The sequence below is a fragment of the Pongo pygmaeus genome, chromosome 4, assembly GCF_028885625.2.
Source record: "Pongo pygmaeus isolate AG05252 chromosome 4, NHGRI_mPonPyg2-v2.0_pri, whole genome shotgun sequence".
NCBI classification, from domain to species: Eukaryota; Metazoa; Chordata; class Mammalia; order Primates; family Hominidae; genus Pongo; species Pongo pygmaeus.
The window spans coordinates 24,984,710-25,001,836 of record NC_072377.2 but is presented as its reverse complement, the minus strand read 5'-3'; positions in this window follow the sequence as shown (position 1 = coordinate 25,001,836).

Genomic DNA, 17,127 nt, shown 5'->3' with positions numbered 1-17,127 from the left:
ATTAATAACCAGAGCATATGGAACTCAAACACCTCTTTAGAAAACTTCTAGTGAGCTCATTGAAAAAAATAGACAAAGGGTCTCTGTAGACATTTCTCAAAAGAAGACATACAGATTCCAAACAGGCATATGAAGAGGTAGTCAGCATCACTGATCATCAGAGAAATGGAAGTCAAAACTTACAGTGAGATATCATTTCACTTCAGTTAAAATGGCTTTTATCCAAAAGTTAAGCAATAGCAAACACTGGTGAGGATGGGGAGAAAAGGGAACCTTCGTACACTTTTATTGGAAATGTAAATTTTTATAGTACAACCACTGTGGAGAACAGTTTGAAGTTTCCCCCAAAAATGAAAAATACAGCTACCAAATGAACCAGTAACTCTACTGCTGGGTATATACCCAGAGGATATCAGCATATTGAAGAGACATCTGCATTCTCATGTTTGTTTTAGCATAGTTAACAATAGCCAAGATTTGGAAGCAACCTAAGTGTCCATCAACAAATGAATGGATAAAGAAAATGTGGTACTTAGACACAGTGAAGTACTATCCAGCTATTAAAAAAATGAGATTCAGTCATTTGTAACAACATGAATGGAACTGGAGGTCATTATGTTAAGTAAAATAAGCCAGGAACAGAAAAACAAAATTCACATGTTCTTACTTATTTGTGGTATCTAAAAATCAAAACAATTGAACTTATGAAGATAAAGAATAGAAAGATGGTTACCAGAGGCTGGGAAGGGTAGTAGGTGGGTGGAAAGTGGGAGTAGGGATTGTTAACAGGTAAACAAAAAATATAGAAAGAATAAATAAGACCTAGTATTGGTAGCACAACAGGGTGACTATAGTCAATAAATAATTTAATTGTACATTTTTAAATAACTAAAATGGTATAATTAGATTGCTTGTAACACAGAGGATAAATGCTTGAAAGGATACTCAACTTTTTATTATGTGATTATTACTCATCCCATGCTTGTATCAAAATATCTCATGTACTCTATAAAAATATATACCTATATATACCCACAAAAATTAAAAATAAAAGAAAATTATAAAAAGATTATTTGTTTCAATTATTTGCCAGCTGAAATGTTGCAATTGTTCACAAAATATTTCTAGAATAATATCTCTAGACATGTATTTTTGAATGTTGAATATTATTTTTAAAATATGTTAATATTTTTAATTAGATATCTTATTTTTCTTTCATTTAATGATTTAAATGCATCTTTTACCTAAAAGGTGCTAAGTGTGTTTCTAAGAATTAGGTATAGTTTATTAAACAAATCCAAGTCTCTTACATCTAGGAGCTTACAATGGATTGGAGGTGGGAGTTGGGGTAGAGAATAAAGGCAGGGCCAGGCAAATCAAAGTGAAATTTTGATACATTAGGGTAATTTAAGTTTTCCAAACTTAATTCATATCTTGTAATCCATATTGCACTAGTTAAAATTTGTCTTTTAATATAAGCACACATGGAAATTTTACTTTGATACCTACCCTGTGAAATGGATCAGAAAGCGAAGAATGACCCTTTCTTCATGTTTTCCACATATCATCAAATCAAAAACTACAGTTGAGTCAAACTCATAAAAATTGCTTTAATCTAGGTTTCTTTTGCTCCTGGACATTCATACTAGTTCCAGTGGCCTGAATCTGGACTCTGGTGCACTTGTATGGACTGTGCCTTAACATATACCATTAACTGTACATTACAGACAGGTTTATGAATAGGGATATAAGTAACACAAATTATCTACTTTGCATTATCAAACCAGGTTAGGGATTTTTCCTGGGAAGAGATCTCTGATGGTAGACCGTCCACTGGCTACTCCAGAACCAATGTTTCAGATAGACCAGTCCCCATTTATATTTTGTCCAAGAGGAATCAGAGTAACATATTTAGGACTTACAACATTATACAAATTGCAGAAGCTCAAGTTTCTAATAGATCAGAACAACCACCTCAGTACTTATGTCTTGAAAAGGTAGTCATTTCAGAAGCCAGAGCCTATTTATTTTGGCTCATTTCTTTCTAAGACCTAATCAGAGAAATGAAAATTTAATTATGAAAGTGATGTTGATAAATCACAAAGTTTTTCTATCCAATTCATGAAAAACCATACTGTATTATCATTAATTTATTTTATATTTAAAATAAGATATTCTCAATACACGCATATCTTCAAGATATTGTGTATTTGGTTCCAGATCACAGCAAAAAGTGACATATTTCTTTTTATTTCCAAGGTTATATAGAGTTATGTTATACTGTAGTCTATTCAGTGTATAATATCATTATGTCCAAAAAACAATATACATACCTTAATTTCAAAATCTTTTACCACAAAAATATGCTAGCAATCATCTGAGCCTTCAGTGAGTCATAATCTTTTTGCTAGTGGAGTGTCTTGCCCTGATGTTGATGGCTGCTGACTGATCAAGGTGGTGGCTGCTGACTGATCAAGTTGGTAGCTGCTGAAGATTGTGGTGGCTGGGGCACTTTCTTAAGATAAGACAACAATGAAGTTTGCAATAGGCTTCCACTTCCTTTAATGGAAGATTTTTCTGTGGAATGTGGTGATGTTTGACAACATTCTAGCTGTAGTAGAACTTTTTCCAAATTGGAGGTCAATCTTTACAAACATTTCCACAGCTTCATCAACTAGGTTTATGTAGTATTCAAAATGCTTTGTTGTCATTTGAACAATTTTCATGGCATCTTTACCCAGAATAAATTCCATCTCAAGTAACCACTTTCTTTGTACATCCATAAGAAACAACCCCTCACCTGTTCACATTTTACCATAAGATTGCAACAATTCAGTCACATCTCAAGGCTTTACTTCTAATTATAGTTCTCTTGCTATTTGTACCATATCTGCAGTAACTTCCTCCACTGAAATCTTGAACTTCTCAAAGTCATTTATGAGTTATGGAGCCAACTTCTTTCAAATTCCTATTACTGTTTATTTTTTTACCTCTTCCCATTAATCACAAATGTTCTTAATGACATCTAAAATCGTGAATCCTTCCCAGAAGGTTTTCTGTGTACTTTGCCCAGATCCAAGAGAAGAATTACTATCTATGGAAACCATAGCCTTAAAAAATTATTTCTTAAATAATGAGGTTTAAGTGTTAAAATTACTCCTTGATCCATGGGCTACAGAATAGATGTTGTGTTAGCAAGCAGGAAAACAGAATTAATCTCCTTGTAAATTTCCATCAGATCTCTTGGATGACTAGGTATATTGTCAATGAGCAGTAACATTTTAGAAGAAATATTTTATTCTGAGCAGTAGGTCTCAAGAGTGGGCTTAAAATATTTAGTAAACCATTATGTAAACAAATATGCTATCATCTAGACATTGCTGTCCTATTCATAGATGACACTCAAATTACATTTAGCATAATTCTTAAAGACCTTAACACTATAGCCTTGGCTTCAATTGAAAGTCACTAATATGATTTGGATCTGTGTCCCCACCCAAATCTCATATTTAATCATAATCCCAAATGTTGGAGGTGGGGCTTGAGTGGGAGGTGATTCAATTATGGGGATGTATCATTTATGAAAGGTTAGCATCATCCCTTTGGTGCTGTTCTTGTGATAGAGTGCTCAGGAAATCTGATTGTTTGAAAGTGTGTGGCACCTCCCCCCATCTCTTTCTTATGTGCCAGCTATGTAAGGACTACCTGCTTCCCTTTGCCTTCAGCCATGAGTGTAACTTTCCTGAGGCCTCCCCAGAAGCCGCTATGCTTCCTGTACAGCCTGAAGAAACATGAGCCAATTAAACCTCTTTTCTTTATAAATTACTCAGTCTCAGTTATGTCTTTACAGTAATGCAAGGACTGACTAATACAGTCCCCAATTTTGTTGTCTCCTAACAAGAGCAACAGCCTTGTTTAAAGCTCTGAAGCCAGGCATTTACTTTTTCTGTCTAACTATGGAAGTGTTAGATGGTATCTTCTTCCAATAGAAGACTGTCTTATTCACACTGAAAATCTGTTGTATAGTGTAGCTACCTTCATCATTTATCTTAACTAGATGATCTGGATAACATGCTGTGGTTACTACATAAGCACTTACTGTTTCACCTTGTACTTTTATATTATGGAGATAGCTTATTTCCTTAAGCCTCATGAACCAACCTCTACTAGATTCAAACTTTTCTTCTGCAGCTTTCTCACTTCTGTCAGCCTTCATAAAATTGAGAATTAGGACCTTACTCTGGAGTAGGCTTTTCCTGAAAGAAATGTTGTGGATGGTTGGTATTCTACCCAGACTACTAAAACTTTCTCCATATCAGCAATAAGGCTGTTTTGCTTTCTTACCATTTGTGTGTTCACTGGAGTAGCACTTTAAATTTCCTTCAAAAACATTTGTTTTGCATTCACAACTTGGCTAAGTGGTTGGCACATGAGGCCTATCGTTCAGGCTATCTCAGCTTTCAACATGCCTTCTTCACTAAGCTGAGTCATTTCTAGTTTTGATTGAAAGTGAGAGATGTGTGACTTTTCATTTCACTTCAACATTTAGAGGCCATTGTAGGGTTATTAACTGGTTTAACTTAAATATTGTGTCTCAGGGGATAGGAAGGCCCAAGGAGAGGGAGGAAAAAATGGAAAACAGCCAGTTGATGGAGTAGTGAGAGCACATAGGACATTTATCATTTGCCATTCTTTGGCAAGAATTATTAAAATGTAACACAGGGACATGAAAAGAATGTCTGCTGTTGGGAAAATGACACCAACAGCACCAATAGATTTACTCAACACAAGGTTGCCACAAACTTAAATCACAATACCTATGAAATACAATAAAACAAAGCACAATAAAACAAGGTGTGCCTATATTTAAACTTAGGTTTACTAAAGCAGGTGTTCCATGAGAGCAGGGAACTTTTTTGTTTTATTTTTTTTATGTGCTTAGCATCTAAATAAATATCAGGTTCATAATAGGTGCTTCATAAATATATATTGAATGAACAAGTACACCTAAGTATATTTCCTTCTTTTTCATCCAGGAAAGATAAAACAATAGCATTCTCAAAAAAAAATCTTTCACATGAATTTCCACTTTCTTTTATTTTTTTCCTATTTGCCTCAAAATGATAAATTTAGGAAAACCACTATAGGAAACATAGGGTAAATTACCCAGTCTCTCAGTTTATCAAATCCAGAATTCTTAAAGATTCTTTTAACTATCAGTAAAAAAAAAATACACCTCAAAAGATTTAATAAGCAGCTAAATTATTGTTTCATCAAGCCAGTAAATAATCAATTATATAATCTTCTGTCATGGATGAACAGGTGTCCTATTTATAACCTCAGGAATTTGATTCAGTTTCTCTCTCTCTCTTCTTCCTCCTCCTCCTCTTCCTCCTCATTCTTCTCCTTTTTCTTCTCCTTCTCCTTCTTCCTCTTCTCCTTCCTCTTCTTCTTCCTCTTCCTCTCTTTCTATAGGCATTGTTCTCAGGGAGACACCTGAATATGAATTTGAGATGCCCATTGGCATTTCCAAACATACATGCTATTATATCTTGAATTTACAGAGGAAGAAAAAGTATGCTTCCTGATACATCATTCTGGTAAACATCCCAAGGAGATAAGATGGTCTCAACATAATTTAAGTGTACACCTCTCTAAGCCAACCACTGGGCTGCTAACCTGGGTCTCTTGTCTCCTATTTATCTTTGAGCTAAAGACTAAAAGTCTGGATTAGGTTAGATCCACCCATGAGCTAGGTAGACAAAAAATATTATCAACCACTCATAACCCACAGGGTGCTGCCTCATTCTCTGTGTTTCAAACACATTGGCCTTATTACTTTTCTTAAATGTATCAAAGCTCTTTTATTCCTGAAAGCTTTTACGTGTGTTATTCCATCTCTCTAGACTATCACTCCTTCCTCTTCACCCTGACTAGCTCATATTTATCTGGCAGCCCTCAGTTGCTTGACCACTTCCTCATGAAAGCCATCAATACTTTCCCAGGTTAGGGAAAATCCATTTATACATTGCTCCCTGTTAGAAAACATATATGCTTCTTTTCAGAGCTTGTCATTATTGTAATTACTTTCTAAAGATTTGTTGATTTTCTATTCCTTTGCCAACAGGAGTACACAACCAAGAAAACAATCAACAAAGTGAAGAGACAACCAACAGAATGAGAGAAAATATTTGCAAACTACTCATCTGACAAGGAATTAATAACTAGAATATATAAGGACCTCAAACATCTCTTCAGGAAATTTCTAATGATCTGATTTAAAAATGGGCAAGGAATTTGAGTAGACCCTGAATTCTACTCCTGATTCACTGTACTGAGGAGTACAGTGTTTTAGGTGGTTACTTTATCAGCATTGCTCCAGCACACAGCAAGCTATGTCTGTCAACATGTAAGTGTTAAATGTATTCATTAATGAGTCAAAGAAAATGAGTCAAAGAAATGAGTTGATTAATTATATATTTGCTAACTGACTACTCTAGTTGGAGAATGACTTTTGCAGTTAAAGGCCAGATAGTACATATTTAAGGCTTTGCAGCAATGTATAGCTCCTGTGACATATTCTTATTTGGATTTTGACTGTTTTTCTGACTCTGTTTGGATTTTTAGTCATTTAGACCATCAGCCAGATTTGACCTGTGGATCATAATTCACAGATCTCTTCATTACTCTACAAGTAGTTATGGTAATTTCTCTGACTGCTTAATTATAGTGACATGCTAACTGTATCTCTTTTATCTTTTGCTTTTCTTTTCTTTCTGAGCACTTAGCTTTCTATTCCATATAGATGCTACTTCTGTTCTCAGCACCCAATCCACAGTCACATTGTTGTGATCCCTTCTCAAATTTATTTGTTACCAACTTTTTATCCCTGTAAAATGTCTGTGCATTTCATCTAATCTCCTGCTGTCTGTGCCACACTTTGCCTTCTTCACTTTTTAGCCAAGTGCACCTGTTTCCATGGCTTCTTATTACTGTTTCAAATTTTTATGCTGCATCATCATTCCTTCTGCTTTCTGCAGCATGTAGTGTAATATTTCAACAGAAGAAGAAATGTTTATATAAAAGAAACTGAGTAAAACAGACATTCTTAGGTCCTGACACCCAGAAAATAACATGCCATCTGCCCTCCATAAGGAGTTCTTTGCCGGAGGGACATAACCATATCACCCAGGTAAGCTCTTACTAATGTGAAGATTGCACAGCAACCTACAAATTGTGGTTGTAATTCCAAACTTTCTGCCCTTTTACCACCCTCATTTCTATACTTCATTTTTAATTCTTCTTTCTCTGATTATATATACCTTGACATCTCTTTCCCTGGAATAAACAACCACTAGTCTTGTGAATGGGAAACTCAGAGCATCTTACCCATTATAGCTTTATACCTTACATTTCTAAATGTAAATTATAGGATCTATATTTTTTTAGGAAAAAAAACTTCACAATTCAAGTACTGCTGTTACATAATTAAAAGGAAATAAGGCCAACCTAAAAAATATACACATAAAGGTATTTTAGAGTATATTATTTATTACTTTATTATATAAAATAGCTAATTATCAAACAAACCATAAAAGTTATAACAGTCATCCAGGCCAAGTTCTTCGTGTTAGGAAGGTCCAGAGAGAAGAACTGATTTTTACAAGGTTAGTTAGTTAGTAGCAGGTTGATGTCTGAAAGCCCATCTCTTTACTCCAAGCTTTATATTTTTTCTGCACTGAAATGTATTGTTCTTTCAACAAGTCTTTCTGAATCAGAATTGACTGTTCTTGGCGCTTTTTTTCCCTGTTTTCCTGAACCCACACTTTTTCAAATAGATGGGGTCTCAATCTGCTGCAGTCTGGAATGCAGTGGTGCAATCACAGCCTCCAAATCCTGACCTCAAGTAATCCTCCTACCTCAGCCTCCCAAAATGTTAGGGTTACACGCTTGAGCCACTGCTCCTGGCCCACCTAATTTCTTTATATTGTGCCATATGTCCGTATGTCTTTTATTTAATTATTTATGTTTAATTTTTGCAGATACATGAAAGGTATATATATTTATGGAGTATATGAGATATTTTGTTACAGGCATGCAATGCATGACAATCACATCATGAATAATGGGCTATCCATCCCCTAAAGCATTTATCCTTTGTGTTACTAACAACACAATTATATCCTTTGAGCTATTTTAAAATGTATAATTAAATTATACTTGACTACAGTCACCTTGTTTTGATATCAAATGTTAGGTCTTATTCATTCTTTCTATTTTTTTGTACCCATTAAAAATCTTCACCTCCCACCCAATCCCCCAATATACTTCCAGCCTCTGGTAACCATTATTCTGCTATCTATCTCTCTGAGTTTAATTGTTTTGACTTTTAGATCCCACAAGTAAGTAAAAACATGCAATGTTTTTCTTTCTATGCTTGGCTTATTTTACCTAACAAAAGGAGCTTCAGTTCCACACATGTTGTTGCAAATGACTGAATCTAATTCTTTTTTATGGCTGAATAGTACTCCATTGTGTATAAGTACCATATTTTCTTCCATTCATCTCTTTATGGACTCTTAGGTTGCTTCCAAATCTTGGCTACAATGAACAGAACAGCAACAAAAATGAGAGTGCAGATATCTCTTCAATATACTGATTTCCTTTCTTCTTGGTACATACCCAGCAGTAGGGTTACTGGATCATATGGTAGCTCTATTTTTAGTTTTTTTGAGGAACCACCAGACTGTTTTTGCTAGTGGTCATGCTAATTTACATTCTCGCTAACAGTGTATGAGGGTTCCCTTTTCTCCACATCCTCACCAGCATTTATTATTGCCTGACTTTCGGATAAAAGCTATTTTAACTGGGGTGAGATAATATCTCACTGTAGCTTTGATTTCCATTTCTCTGATAATCGGTGATGATGAGCACCTCTTCATATGCCAGTTTGGAACCTGTATGTCTTCTTTTGAGAAATGTCTACTCAGTTTCCTTGCCCACTTTTTAATCAGATCATTGGAATTTTCCTAAAGAGATGTTTGAGCTCCTTATATATTCTGGTTATTAATTCTTTGTCAGATGAGTAGTTTGCAAATGTGTTCTCTCATTCTGTGGGTTGTCTCTTCACTTTCTCGATTGTTTTCCTGGTTGTGCAGAAGCTTTTTAACTTGAGATCCCATTTATGTATGCTTGCTTTTGTTGCCTGTGCTTGTGGGGTTTTACTAAATAAATTTTTGCCCAATCTGCCTCCTGGAGAGTTAAGCCAAGATTTCTTTGTAGTAGTTTCATAGTTTGAAATCTTAGTTTTAAGTCTTTAATCTATTTTGATTTGATTTTTGTATAAGATGAGAGATAGGGGTCTAGTTTCATTCTTCAGCATGTTGCTATTTAGCTTTCCCAGCACCATTTATTGAAGTAACTGTTTTTTCCCTAATGTGTGTTCTTGGCACCATTGTTAAAAATGACTTTACTGTAGAGGTATAGATTTGTTTGTGGGTTCTCAATCCTGTTCTATTGTTCTATGTACCTGTTTTTATTCTAGTACCATGCTGTTTTGGTTACTACAGGTCAGTAGGATAATTTGAAGAAAGGTAATATGATTCCTCCAGTTTTTTTTTTAATTTTTGCTCAGGATAGCTTTGGCTATTTTGGGTCTTTTGTGGTTCCATATGAATTTTAGAAACTTTTTTTCTATTTCTGTGAAGAATGTCTTTGGTGTTTTGCAAGGAATTCCATTGAATATTTCAATTACTTTGGGTAGTGATACGGTTTGGGTTTGCGTTTCCACCCAATCTCATGTCAAATTGTAATCTCCAACATAGGAGGAGGGACCTAGTGGGTGGTGATTGGATCATGGAGGCAGATTTCCTCCTTGTTGTTCTTGTGATAGTGAGTTCTCATGAGATTTGGTTGCTTAAAATTGTGTAGCACCTCCCCCTTTTCTCTCACTCCTTCTCTAATAATTTAAGATATACCTGCTTTCCCTTATGCCATGATTGAAAGTTTCCTAAGGCTTCTCCAGACATGCTTACTGTATAGCCTTTGTAACCATGAGCCAATTAAATCTCTTTTAACTGTAAATTACCCAGTTTCAAGTATTTCTTTACAGCAGTGCAAGAACAGACTAATACAGGTAGTATGGACATTTTAACAAAATTTATTCTATCAATTTATAAACATGGAATATCTTCCCATTTTTATGTATCCTCTTCAATCTCCTTCATTAATGTTTTATAGTTTTTATTGTAGGGATCTTTCACTTCTTTGTTTACATTAATTTCTTGATATATAATTTTATTTGTGGCTATTAAAAATAGGATTACTTGATTGATTTCTTTTTCAGATTGTTCACTGTAGACATATAAAAGTGATGGCAGTGGAGGTCCATCTGGAGCAGCTGCTGTAAAGATGCTGGCTGCAGCAGGGGAGGAGTGGCCAGGGCTGTCTGCTGGCTGGGGATGGGCAAAAACCCCACCCTCCCTGTCACAGCTGTAGGCCCCCAGCCATGGCTATGGACCCAGGCATCTCTGCACTCTCTGGAGCCTGGGAAATCCCTCTTACCCCTACAAGCTCAGAAATGCCTGCTCCCACTGCCTGGGCTTTCTCTGCTCCTGGCATCCTCTCTAATTTTGGAGCAAAGTTGTGGCCAAGCCCAGGTCAGTGTCACAACCTGGCTGTGTGTGCATCTGCTCTGGGCAGCACTGACATGCCAGCCCTCTGCCTCCTAGGCCCCCTCTGGACTTTAGACCCTGTGGACACCATGGACAGCAAATTAATGGTAACAGGAGGCAAGGCAGACTGGCTCCTGGGTGAAAAGAGGCAGGTCCCAGGTGAAACCCCGCTTTCAGGCCAGCGACTGCCTGAGGCCTGTGGGCCAGGCCTGTGGGCCAGTTCTGTGAACCAGAGTAAGAATTTATGGTGCTTTTTCAGGGCCCAACACCCATGGACACAGTTTTTCCCCTCTGAGGCCCATAAGAACCCCAAACTCAGCCAGACTTGGGCAGATGATGGGATGATCTGCCTGCAGAGACAAGCTACCCACTATGGGTTTCCTCTCTGCTGAGAGCTGAGCAGATGATGGGACAACTGGCCTGCAGAGAGGAACTACCCAGCTACCCACTGTGGGTCTCCTCTCTGCTGAAAGCTGAGCACTTATTGGGATGCCCTGTCTGTGGAGAGGGGTTACCCACTGTGAACCTCCTCTCTGCTGAGAGTTAGACACTTGTCAGGATGACCTGCCTGCAGAGAAGAGCTATCCACTGTGGTTCTCCTCTGAGCTGTTCTGAAGCTCAATCAAACACCTCTTTGTATGGCTTACCCTCCACTTATCTGCATACCTCATTTTTTCCTGGACACAGGTCAAGAACTTGGGACCCACTGAGGGTGGGGCTGAAAGAGCTGTAACACAAACAGAGTTGAAACATGCCCCTTACTCACCAGTTTGTGGGCAATGAGAGGGATAGAAGAAAGGAGGAGAGAAAAGCTGCAGCACTTTGGGGAGCCCAAACCTAGGAGCTCCCTGAGCCAGGTCTGTAATACCTTCTTTGAGGATCTGCAGTTCCTGGCATCTCCAAGCTTCCAGTCAGAAATGCATTCCCCAGAGCCAGCTGTGGAAGCTGATTGTGGTATGCCTGATCCACCACAGCCTCACAGGGAGCTGGAGCCTGTGCCAGCACCCGAAATTACCCACCCCACTGCAGCTGGCATGCCTGAATGTACACAGTGACCAGACCCCATTCTCGCTTGCTCAGACACCCCTCACCACTCTGCACCTTGCTCCCCTTTAACAGGCATGGGATCCAGGCTGGTAGTGCAAGTTGAGTGCAGCCTGGCAGACTGAGTAAGCAGAATGAGCCCAGCATGCCCAAGCAAATCTCGAGCAGGGGCACTACTGCCCACAGAGGTTCTGGCTGGTGAAGTGACACCCCAAGCATCCTTTGATGAAAGTGTTATTGATTTTGGTATGTTTATTTTGTATCCTTCAACCTTAGTAAATTTATTAGTTCTAGTAGTTTCCAGTGGAGTCTTTAGGGTTTTCCAAAGATAAAATCATATGATCTGCAAACACAGATAATTTGACTTCCTTTCCAATTTGGAGGCCATTTATTTCTTTCTATTGTGTAATTGCTCTAGCTAGGATTTCCAGTACTATGTGAAACAATGGTGGTTAAAGTAGGCATGCTTGCTTTGTTTCAGATCTTAGAGAAAAGGCTTTCAGTTTTTCCCATTCAGTATGATACTAGCTGTGGGTCTGTTGTATGTGGCTTTTATTATGTTGTTGTATGTTTCTTCCATACCCAGCTTTTTGAGTGTTTTTTTTTTTTTGGTCATGAACAATATTGAATTTTATTAAATGATTTTTCAGCTTTAATTGAAATTATCATTTTTTTTGTCCCTCATTCTGTTAATGTAATGTGGCACGTAGATTGATTTGCATATATTGAGCCATCCTTGCACAGAGATAAATCTTACTTGGTCATGGTGGCTAATCTTTCTAATGTATTATTCAATTTCATTTTCTGGTATTTCATTGAGGATTTTTACATCAATATTAATCAGAAATATTGGCCCACTGTTTTCTATTTTTGATATGTCTTTGTCTGGTTTGGGCATCAGGGTAATGTTGGCCTCATTGAATGAATTTGGAAGTATTCCCTCCTCCTCTATTTTTCTGTATAGCTTAAATATCTTTGATAATATTTCTTCTTTAATGTTTGGTAGAATTCAGCAGTTAAACCATCTGGTTAGGGGCTCTTCTTTACTGAGAAACTTTTTATTACAGCTTCAAACTTGTTTCTTGTCTTTGCTCAGGTTTTGGATTTCTTTATGATTCAGTCTTGGTATGTTGTACACATCTAGGAATATGTCCATTTCCTCTAGATTTTCCAATTTATTGGCATATGGTTGTTCAGAGTAGCCTCTAGTGATCCTTTGAATTTCTGTAGTATCATTTGTAATGTCTCCTTTTTCATTTCTAATTTTGCAGAATACACATCCTGCAGCCATTGAATGAAATTTTCTGTAAATACTCATTAGGTCTATTTGGTCATAATGCAGATTAAGTCCAATGTTCCTTTGTTTATTTCCTGTCTGATGATCCGTCCAATGCTGAAAATTAAATGTTGAAGTCTCCAGGTCTTATCATATTGGAGTCTATCTATCTCTTTAGCTCTAATAATATTTGCTTTAAATATCTTGGTGCTCCAGTGTTAGATGCATATACATTTACTATTGATATATCCTTTTAATGAATTGATTCTGTTGTCATTAATAATAACCTTCTTTGTGTTTTCTTACAGTTTTGTCTTAAAATTTATTTTGTTTAATATGAATATAGCTATTCCCGCTATTTTATGGTTTCCATTTGTATGGAATATATTTTTCCATCCTTTTATGTTTAGTCTATGTGTGTCTTTATAGGTGAATTGTGTTTCTTATAGGCCACAGATGGTTGGGCCTTGTTTTTTTCTGTTCATACAGCTAATCTGTCTTTTGATTGAAGCATTTAGTTCATTTACATTCAATGTTATTATTGAAAATATGAACTTACTCCTGTTATTTTATCATTTGTTTCCCAGTTGTTTTGTCATATTATTTTCCTTCTTTTTGATCTTCCTTTTAGTGAAGGAGATTTTCTCTGGTGATATGTTTAATTTTCTTATTTTTATTTTTTGTATGCATTGTGTATACCTTTTTTTTAATTTGAGGTCATCAAGAGTTTTGTAAATAATATCTTGTAACTCATTATTTTAAATTGGTCACAACTTAATACTGCTTGCATAAGCAAACAAAGAAACAACTAATAAAAACTCTACATTTCAAGTTCAACCTCCCTTTTAAAAATTTTGTGTTGTTATTATTTATATTTTGTTACACTTGCTATGTTTTAAAATGTTTTGTCATTTTTAAAATAAGTTTCTCTTTTAGTCTTCCTACTCAAGATATGAGTAATTTACATACCACAATTATAGTATTATAATATTCTGTGTTTCCTTCTGTACTTACTATTAACAGTGAGTTTTGTACTTTGGGATAATTTCTTTTTGCTCATTAGTGTCCTTTCCTTCAGATTGAAGAACTTCCTTCAGTATTTCTGCATGGCTATTGTTGATATTCACTCAAGGACCATAGGCTATTCAGTCAGCTTGTGATGAATGCTGCTAGCCCTGAATCTCTCCTCTCAGGGCAGTGGGCTCTCTTCTGGTCCAGGGCAGCTACACAAATTCCACCCAGGATCCAAGGCCTGCAACTGGGGACCCCAGGAGCCTGATTGGTGCTCTACTCCCCTGTGGCCAAGCTGGTACCCAAGGTGCAAGGCAAAGTGCCCTTTATTCTTCCCTCTATTGTCCTCCCCATAGCTATCAAACTAGGTATGTGCTGGGTCACACCTGAAGCTAGCATGGGTCTGAGTCTCACCCAAGGCCCATGGCAAGCACTTACTGGTTATGACTGCTGGTTATTCACACCCCAAGTCCTCTTTAGTCAGGAGGTAATGAATTTTAACAGGACTGAGTCCTTCCCTTTAAGGCAACAGATTCTCTTCTGGTCCAGGGGATGTTTAGAAATGTTGTTTGGGAGCTAGGTCCTGGAATGGTAGCTTCAGCACTCTGCCTGGTATCCTATTCTACTGTGGCTGAGCTGGTAACAAAGTTGCAAGACAAAGTCCTCTTTACTCTCCTCTCTCCTCTTCTCAAACAGAGGGAAGAAGTCTCTCCCAGAACTGTGAGCTGTGCTGCCTGGGATTGAAAGAGATGCAAGCACTCCCTAGGCAGCCCCTGATTGTACCTCATTAGGTGGTGTGCATCCTAAGTCCACTGGTTGCAAGCCCAGCATAGCACCAGGACTTGCCCAGAAATTGCACCCCTCATGGCCTAGACTGCCTTTCAAATTGATTTAGGACAGCTAAGAACTTTAGCTTATGGTGGTGGGGCTTGCCAGAACTCAAGTTCTGACTGCCCAGATGGACAATTTGCGTCTAGCTAGGGCTAGTTTAAATGCTCCTTCCATGGGCAGCAGCTGAATTCTGCCCTGGTTGCTTTATGCTGTGACAGGGCAGCACCAAGTTCCAATGCAAATTCCCTCAATTGCTGTATTCTTCATACACCAAGGGCACAGATTCTCTCTCCACACCATGTGGCTGTGGCTAGGAGATGTGGGAGGCGTGTTGTAGGCCATTGAATATTCATTTTTGTATCATCCTCAGAGCCTCTTTTATTAACATGATGTTAAAATCAGGTACTGTGATTGCTTACCTGATTTTTGGTTCCTATGATGGTGCTTTATTTTGTGGACAGTTGTTCAATTTGGTGTACATACAGGTTCACATATTTTCATTATTAATCCATGTCAGATGGATAATTTGAAAATATTTTCTCCCATTCTGTAGGTTGTCTCTTCACTTAATTGCTGTGGAGAAGCTTTTTAACTTTATGTGATCCCATTTGTCCAGTTTTGAGTTGGTTGCTTGTTCTTGTGGGGTATTATTAAAGAAATCTTTACCCAGTCCAATGTCCTGGAGAGTTTCCACAACGTTTTCTTGTAGTAGTTTTATAGTTTGAAGTATTAGATTTAAGTCTTTATTCCATTTTGGTATGAATTTTGCATATGGCAGGAGATAGGGGTCTAGTTTTGTTCTTCTGAATATTGATGTCCAGTCATTTCATCAAAATTTATTGAAAAGATTGTACTTTCTGCAGTGTATGTTCTTGGCACTTTCATGGAGAATGAGCTCACTGTAAATGTATGGATGTGTTTCTGTATTATATATTCTATTCTTTTTGTCTACTTGTCTGGTATTATACCAGTACCATGCTATTTGGGTACTACAGCACTCTAGTATAATTTGAAGAAAGCTAATGGGATTTATTCAATTTTGTTCTTTTTACTTAAGGTAGCTTTGGCTGTACTCATTGTTACTGCAATTACATATATGTTAGTCTAGCTCTTACAACTCATTGAAGTTCTGTTTCTTTTTTAATTTTCAGTTTGATTCTTCTTTTATTTCAAATTCCATTTTCTTCAAGTTAATATCCTTACTTTTGCCATCATCAGTCTGCTCTGAAGCACATGCATTTTTTTTAAACTTCAGGTATTATTTTCACTTTTATATTTTCCATTTGTTTCATAGGTATAGTTTCTTCTTTTATGAGACATTCTGTTTATTAAGGTCTTGTTTTCTTTTAAGTCCTTGGGTACATTTACAATATTTGCTTTGTATTATTTTTCTGTAACTGCATAACAAATTACCACAAACTTAGCTAATTAAAATAACGTCCATTTATAGCATCATTTGGTAGGTACACTCTATTGATTTCTTTGTTTAGGATCTCACAAGGCTAAAATTAAGGTTTCAGTGCACTGGGCTCTTGTCCACATGCCATGAGAAATAAATTCCTTCTAATAAAGGAATTTATTCCTTCTAATAAAAATAAGTTCATTTTTGGTTTTAGCAGAATTAATTTATTTCCAGTTGTAGGACTGATGTACCCGTTGTTTTCCTGTCTCTTAGACTGTGGTATTTTCAACTTCTAGACATCCTTCTGAGATCATGGATATTCCTTTCTGGCCTTTTACATGTAGCCCCTCTATCTTCAAAACCAGAACTGGTATATAAAATCTTTCTAGGCCTTCAAATCACTCTGCTACCATCCAGGAAGACTATCTACTTCTAAAGGGCTAATTTGCTTAGATTAGGTCCACTTGGCTAAACTCTCTTTTGTTTAAAGCAAAATCAATTGATTAGTGTATTAACCAAGGTTATCCCAAAAATGAGAATCAATAGGATATACATGCATATGAAGAGATATGTTATAAGGAATTGGCTCATGTCATTATGGAGGCTGGTGAGTCCAAATCTGCAATATGGGCCAGCAGGCTTCAGACCCAGTAGAGCTCATGAGGCATTGCCAATCTGAAGGCTGGACAGACTGGAGACCTAGGAGAACCTATGGTGCATTTACAGTCTGAAGGCCAATGGGATGGGGACACAGGAAAGCTGATGGTACAGATAAAGTCTGAAGGCAGTATGCTGGAGAATTTCCCCTTGCTTGGGGAGGCCTGTTTTTTGTTTTATTCAGGCCTTCAGTTGGCTCAATCAGGCCCACTCACATTATGGGGGGCAATCTA